General features: G+C 43.6%; 1 pseudogene; it reads left to right on the forward strand.

Annotated features, from left to right (window-relative positions):
- The first annotated feature begins 2,459 nt into the window (after positions 1-2,459).
- LOC111741043 lies at positions 2,460-2,575 on the forward strand (annotated as a pseudogene).
- The last annotated feature ends 5,675 nt before the right edge of the window (positions 2,576-8,250 follow it).

Genomic DNA, 8,250 nt, shown 5'->3' on the forward strand with positions numbered 1-8,250 from the left:
AGCCTGCTTGTTTTCAGAAGAAAGGCGGGAAAAGTGCCTAGAACCACACCCACTAACAATATCAGCAGTTTCCAGGAGGCTCGCCCATAACATGGTGCCTGTGAGGCTGGACAGGGAAAGTGTGATCGCAGCCCCACCCTCGAAGTCAGCCCTGTGCCAGGAGCTGGCAGAACCGTTTTATAGGACGGATTTCATTCCTCATATTTCCCTCTGCACAGCCCAAACTCAAATGCTAACTTTGACCTCTCTTTCTGCTCCTGCTGTCGACACAGCCCATCACTCCAGCAAAAGAAAGCTGGATCTTTTCTAGACGAAATGTGTGATGCCGGCGGGAGGCAATCTCGTTATTAATCAACTCGATTCGCGGGAGAGAACACAGTTGCAGCAGTGATGAAAGTCAAGCACACTCAGCAGGGCTCTAAATGGACACTTGAAATCATGCTAAAGGCTGTGCTATTCCAGTGCTAGACGCAAGAACTAAAAACAAATAATATGTTACTGGTAAAGCTAGGTGAGCTCTAATTTTGAGCCCTGAGCACCTATTCGTGCTTATATAGCTGAGAGGTAGCATCGGGGAAGCTTGGAGCTATTGGAATGCAGCAGGCTGATGCCACCCAACTTGACGTTGAAGCATTTAAGTGAAAATTTGCTTTAGTTAAGGCTGAGGTGACAAAAGACCCTGGAAATCTGCGCATCTAATTCCTAGGGCAACATTTCTAGCTTAAGCAGTTGTAAGGCTGCATTGCTTGTTGTAAACAGTCACTTGCATAAAATATTCTTCCAGACCATCGAGCCCCGCCCCTTCGTGTGGCCTTCACCGTGCCTTTGGTTCGCAGCAGGTGTCCTCACTCCTTCCTGAGCATCCCTGGCACGACTGTCTGCTCAGTAACTAACACACCTTGACTTCTTCCATTCATAGTGTCCCATTTATTCTGACACGTTGAGTCAATTTTACCCTTTTAGAAACTGATTTTGTTTTGTTTTATAGTTAAAATTTTTAAACCATATGTACGAGTAGCACATTAATTTATTTTAATTGTGAAATACCGATATGGTCTTTTATTCATTTTGTGTTCCACCGAGACACGGAAAGATCGTGGGCTGTGGTGTCAGGCAGATCAGGATTCACACCCCAGTTTGGACACTGATAAGCTGTGTCATTCTTAGCAGTTTGCTTAACCTCTTTGAAGTATGGTTTTCCTCATTTGTAAAATTGAACAATCATAATGATACCTTGCACAAAATAAAGCTTTCATATGGAGAGATAAGCCAGCTGCCTAGCGCAGTATATCTAAGGTGCTTGAGAAATGGAAGCCACCGGCAGAAGCAGCAGGAAAAGTAGCAACAGGAATATTATGCATAATATGTTGCCTCCTCGCAAAAGACTTCTTGAGGAAAGAGATAGCATCGTATGCTCGTACGATGTCTTGCAGCATTTCTAGCATGGGATGCAAGCGACACTCAGTAAGTACTGGTCGACATGTATTGGTGTGAATGAGTTGGGTATCGATACATTTGCCCAGTTAGAATAGCAGAGTAGAAGCCTAGGTCACTGACTATTCTGAGGGGTGAATCGTGTGACACAGAGTGCTTCATCGGAAGTATAGAAGTAGAACTTCCTCTTTGACAAAGTGTTTGAGTTACTTTAGGGTAAGGAGAGGAAGAAAGAGAAACAAGAGAAGGAAATGAATCAAAACCATTATATCAGGGTAAAAGAACGAGGCACAGGACCAAAGAGAAGGGAACTTATATCGTTCAGTGCTCTGTGTCAGAGGCCCCCCTTTTTGTAAACTCATCTACTCTGATGGCTTCATATCACATCTTTTATTACTATAAAATTTATAATCCCGGTTCAGATCTTTCTTCTGAGCCCAAAGCTAGTGGTTTGCTACACATAGATACTTGTCTATTTAACAGGTCCTCCAACCTCAGTAAACCCAAATTCATCTCTTCCTTCCACCCCCAGCAACTCAGCTTTCCCCTCATGACCGTCCTTCTAGGTGTGTAAGTAGAAAACTCCTCCTCTTCCTCACTCTCCCTATACAACTGATCATCAATTGATCCACGATTGCCCCTAATTATCACCCTGCAACATCTGAACCTCTCTTGTTCTAGCTCAACCCTCTCCCCCTCCTCTCTTCAGCCCTGCTAATCTCTGGAATCCTCAAACATGACATGTTCCTTCTTGCTTAGGAGATTAGAATATTCTTCTCCTCCATACTGGATAATTTATTCATCTCCCAGGTGTCAGATTAGATGTCCCTTCCTCAAGGAAGCTTCCTGAAGGTCCTAGACTAAGAGGAGTCTCCGTGTCAAACATTTTCACAGCTCCCTATAATCTTCTTTCGAGGCATTTGTGAAAATTGTTGTCGGATGTGGTTCCATAGTGTAGCGGTTAGCATGTCTGCTTTACACACAGAAGGTCCTGGATTCGTGCCCCAGTGGAGCCACAGCCCATGGTCTATGACCATGCCACCCTGAACAAGCCTGATGTCTGATCTCAGAAGCTAAGCAGGGTCGGGCCTGGTTAGTGCTTGGATGGGAGACTGTCTAGGAAGACCAGGTGCTGTAGGCATAAATAATAACAAATAATTGAAAAAAAAAAAAAAGGAAAATTGTTGTCTCAGTCTTGCTTGTAACATGACATAATTCCACTGGATTTTGACATTATTCTAGCAGTCTAGTATTGGATGTTATCAACAGCCAATAGCCAGGATGCAACGAAGGCTCATGATCTTGCAATTTCACTGGTTCACTCATTTTGAACTTGAGACAAGGACTTGCAGTAGGGCACTTTGATGTCCTGAGATAGGGCAAGAGCAAGATAAAAAATGCTGCGAAAGGTCCCCTAAATGCTGACCCCAAACTCTTTCTCTGCTCAGATGAAACGGAAGCAGATAGACACAGGGTGCTGGTAAGACAATGAAGAAACCAGACAAAGCATGGTTTACGCTGAGTAAAATCAGAACTATAAATGCCTTGCATGATAATGGGTGATCATGTGTATGAAGAAGTGAAAAAGGTGGTTGTAGATCCCAGATCTTCTCTGTCACACACAACCGCATGATTCCATGCCGTCCGTAACGATACTATTGAACATAAAAGGTGGCAATGTGCCTTTGCAACATATAACTTTAAAGTAATAAAACAGGCTTCATCCACAGTTTGTGGTATTTTGTCTTATTATTCTTTATATAGTTATTGTCATTTAAATTATTAGTTTTAGCAGCATAACATATCTAATCACTCGCATTTTATATTCCTGTTACTCTAAATACTTTAAAAACTCATTTGTGAGCGATTAAAATGCACTTTTATATTTCTAAATCACATAGTCTATTAAAAAGCACTTTAAATGTAGTGACAGGCTATAAAATATTCTATTCATACGTCAGGTTTATAGCCATCAAAGATTGCTGTGATGTATAAATCGAGGTTCAATTTGATGCCAGTGTTCTTTCCCCCAGAGTTTATTCTTCTGGGATATCCAGTAATGTTAGAGTGTCTCTGTCAAAACTGCACTGCCATCGTCCCTAAAAGAGGCCTCTAGCATTGGGGATGGAGTGAGAGGGGTGCGGATGGGGGTCCCAAAGTGAAAGCTGAGCTTCTTGGCAGATATGAAGAAAGTAGGACTGGAGCATGGCCAACGGTGAAGCGAAGATGGGTCTCGGGAGGAGGTGACCACAGATGCCCATGAGAGATGAAGTGTACAGATGACTTCCTGAGTCGTCTCTACGTGGAACCAAGTGTTCTGTGATGGGTAGAAAGCCGTCAGTGGGCTTATCGGGTTCAAACCTAACTGGACAGCTAACCTGTTCACTAAGGCAAAGAGACCTTCGAGAAAACTACAATTTGTTTTATAACTGTTGAACTGCAAATAACTGTAGGTGTCATTTGGGTCAGCCTGCCTTAGAATATAGATTTGAAAACTGGAGCCAAGATATGTGGAATTATCCTGGCTCTTGATGGAAGCCATAGAGAGATGATTTTAAAGGAGATGCTCAAAGATGACTAAAACACTCAGTTAAAGAAACCGATATTATTTGAATAGGCAAAGAGAAAGCTGAGAGATGATTTCATCACAGTTAAAATATGATTGTGACATATAAGTGATGTCAGTAATTAGTGATACATATAACATGCAATACTTTATTGAACAAGCTTGGTTTAAGAAGATACGAGCCAATTTTATTCTTTATCAGTATACTCTTTTAAACTTCTTGTTCAAATAGTTCTCTACTTACCCCTAGATGAAATCTTAGGAAATGACCATAGGTTTTCCAGTCTAGGCCAATTCAGTGTAATAATGATAAAATTACAAACTCTCTTCCAATGTAAAAGATCCCCCTTCCTCCAGCTCATGTTGGCCCAGGCCATCTCCTCTTTCTCTACCTCTCCAGGATCGGTAGAGTTAAACAGTGAGGTAGATGAGACATAGAATGGACTAGTTTGGCTGATATGCTTGTGATCTGGTGTTGATGCTCTGTGTATATGGCTGATTCCAAATGCTGATTCTTTCTTTGTGGACTGCTTGTGGGCTTTCTGAATACCCTCTCCCCCATTTCCGGGGCTCTGTCTCCTACAGGGCCCTCTTCCAGTTGGTTGCTGATACCTCTCCGCTCACTCACCTGCTTCCTCTGCTGGGCCATGTCTTCTCTTTTAAAAGATATACTTCAGCAGAGTCCCTTTTAAAAGGACCCCAAACTGGCTCTCTCCCAAGGTTCACTCCCGAAAATTCAAGATGTTTTTCCTTGCTTCATCAAAGTCTGGAAGTGCCAACTCTTCCTTATGTGGTTGTGGCTCTTCCCTTGGCCACCAAGCAGGGGAAGACTCATCTTTGGCACCTACTTTTTTGTTCTCCATCTTTACGGCCTTCGTTGAGACTAGGACAGCAGGAAGTGGTTTGACATCTTGCTATACACAGAAGGCCTGAAACCATGTCCTCATTATGTTCCTTGTGGTAGCAGAATTCTAAAGCCGTCCCCACAAGGTCCCTATCCCCTGGTTATTCCATCAAACACTAATCTTGAAGGCGCATGGCAGAAGGAAGTCAGGTTACTAATCAGCTGACCTTCAAAGTGGGAAATTTTCCTGGTAGACCCAGTGTAATCACATGAACCTCTACAGCGATGAGAGGAAGTGGAACATTTCATTAAAGAGATGTGACAGGACAGCAAGAAACACGACGTAGAAAGGGAGGGCAGAGAGATTCAAAGCATAAGAAGGACTTGGCCTGCCGTTGATGATTTTGTAGCTAGAGGAAGTGGACCGAAAAATGAGGGCAGCCTTGAGACGCAAAGACTGACCCCAGCCAACAGCCAGCAAGGAAACAGGGACCTCAGTCCTACAGCCATAAGGAACTGAATTCTGCCGGCAGCCCGAATGAGTGCGGAAGCAGATTTTCCCCCAGAGCCAAGCCTCCCAATAGAAGCCCAGATGACTGACACTTTGATTTCAGCTTTGGGAGACTCTAACCAGAGAAATAAGATGAACCAACCTGGATTTCGGACCCACAGAACTGTGAGATAATAAATGTGTATCGTATTAGGCCTCTATGTTTGTGAAGATTTGTCATAACAGCAATAGGAAACTAATGCACAGCTTCACCCGTGTCACTGGACACATGCTTCCGGGATCTCTGCCCCCCCCCCACCGCACCCCAGCTGATGAGAGTCCAGAGACGAGTGTGTGACCCCTTTACTGGCTGTGCTTGGGAGAGGTGAATTGGGGAATGGAAGGTTCGTCATACCTCAGAACCCACAGCCGTGAGCAGCAATGAAGCACTTTCTATTTCTCCCATTTAGAAATGACTTGCCGCTGCTACCTTGTGAATTCTTAAAACAAAGTCAATAAAACTGTGTGCTCAACACTTCCTCTCCCCTCATTCGCTGTGCTTGAGAAGGACAGTGCTTCCTGTGGCCCCTCCACCCTCTCTCCCTGATGAATCCCCGGATTAAGGAGCAGAAAAGGGATGAAAAGGACTTTCTTGGCTGGACATTTGACTGACACGCTTAGCATTTTAAAGAACAGAAGAGTTAGGATTGGCCGAGAGAGTCACAAAAAGGACAATGGATTGTGAAACGACTTTCTAGAAAAAAGAAGGTTACCTGAGGAGTGATTCCTTGCCTGAACCCTTCTTCACACTGTGCTAACAGATGTGAGACCCTTAAACCAAGCCCTGGTGGCATTCTAGGCAGAAATGGCCATTTAATCTGAAAACCGCAGTCTGTGGCCTTTTTGGAGGTGTCACACCTGACCCATATGTCCTAGGAGCCCCGAGCCTCCATGCTGGCCGAGGGAGAAACAAAGCCATCCTTAGGTTGTGTAAGCATCCGGTTCTCTCTGGCGAGAACCAGCCTTCACACTCCCTGAGGACCAGATTGTTTCCGCTTGGTCAGGCATCAGTGACCATTTGGTGGGGTCACCTTGTCCCAAGCTTTCTTACTTTCGCTTTGGGCTAATCAGTAACCAGAAGGATTGCCCCCCTCCCTCTGAAGCAAGACATCTGAAAATGCAGAAATAGATTAGGAAGCAATTTAGAAGTTGCCAGGAAACTAAAACTCGGTTCTTTAAACCCAAAATGTAAGCATGTCAAAAGGAAACATTTGAAGATGATCTTGTTGCTCATTTCTTGTTAACGAAGTGATATTTAACTAAAACGTCATTAAAGGCCTGGGAATTGGGCAAATTCTCTTGGTGGTTTATTTGCTCCTGGAAGATCACTTTAATGGCTCCCTCAATAGATGCGTGAACTCGGACTGTCTGTAGCTTCCATGTCTTAATTAACCGCCCCCCGCCCCGCCTCAAATTTAAGTACAAAGACAATAAAAGAAGACATTGGAAAACAGAACTATTAACTGAAAATGCTAAGGAGTCCAGAGGATAAGGCTTACAAATAAAAGTCAGGCATAGGAGTGAAAAGAATAATCGTGACATTTTGATTCATCTTCCACTGTATCTTTCAGTGATTACAGTTTGGCCACCCACACTGTGAAAGTCTCCAGGAGGAGCGTTTATAGAAAATAGAGATGGAAACAATGAAGTAATGCTGCCTACTCGCCTTTATCATTTAAGATCGTTCCCCAAAATGTGTTATTGAAGGTCCCGCCCAGCAAAATTTCCTATGACTCAGCCTAGGAGATTATTACCACTTCCTCTGGGAAGCTCTTGGCAGAATGGTAGCCTTTCTTATTAGGAATGTTTTTTGAAGGTCAGCCAAACTTTCTCATTGTTCAACGGAGTCCAAGATTTTGGCCCTCATTTTCCTGACCACCCCCAAACAAGTGCTTTCTTTCAATATGTATATGGATAAGTCTTCAAGTCTCATCCAGCACTTGAAACAGGGTAGGATCCAAAGAAATACTGGTTGGATGAGTATTTCTAGAGGAAAGGATGAGTGGGTAGATGAGTTATTCTCTAGTCTATGCCTTGGAGTTCTCAGTCTGCCTTTTGAAGGGTCTCTGGTACGGAGAGATGGTTTTGGTGAAGGAGGTAAAGAACAGCATCTCCACACCTGCTTGCTGTCCTTCAGTGGGGACCCACTGAGGGATATGATTTGGAACAATGACGATGTATTAGTTCCCTAGGGCTGCTGTAGGAACATACCACAAACTGAGTGGCTTAAACAGCAGAAATGTATTGTCTCATGGTTCTGGAGGCTGAAAGCCCAGGATCAAGGTCTTAGCAGAGTTGCTTTCTTCTGGGGATGGTGAGAATCCATTCCATGCTTCTCTCCTGGCTTCTAGTGATTTTCTAGAAACGCTTTGACATTCGTTGGCTTTTAGATTCATTGCTCCAATCTCTGCTTCCATCTTCACCTGGCATTCTCCTGTGTGCACGTCTGTGTCCACATTTCTCCTTTTAAGGACACTGGTCACATTGGACTAAGGGCCTACCCTACTTCAGCATAATCTAACTCGATTTAACTAATTACATCTGCAACCCTATTTTCTAATAAGGTCACATGCCGAGGTACTGTGAGTTAGAACTCGAACGTATGAATTTTGAAGAGATGCAATTTAATTTATAACAGATAGGAATTATTCTTGATGCTTCCTTCGTCTCTGTTCTCCCATATATAGTCACCAGAACCATCTACTTTACCTCCTAATTAATTTTAGGATTCACTTACTGTTCTCCATCTCTGCTATCACTTCTCTATCCCAATATGCCACGATGTCTTGTCTCGATTACCTCGATAGCACCCTAATTCGTCTCCCTCCTTCCAGTTTTGCCATGTTCCAATCTACC

This window comes from Pteropus vampyrus, unplaced genomic scaffold (assembly GCF_000151845.1).
Source record: "Pteropus vampyrus isolate Shadow unplaced genomic scaffold, Pvam_2.0 Scaffold71, whole genome shotgun sequence".
NCBI lineage: Eukaryota > Metazoa > Chordata > Mammalia > Chiroptera > Pteropodidae > Pteropus > Pteropus vampyrus.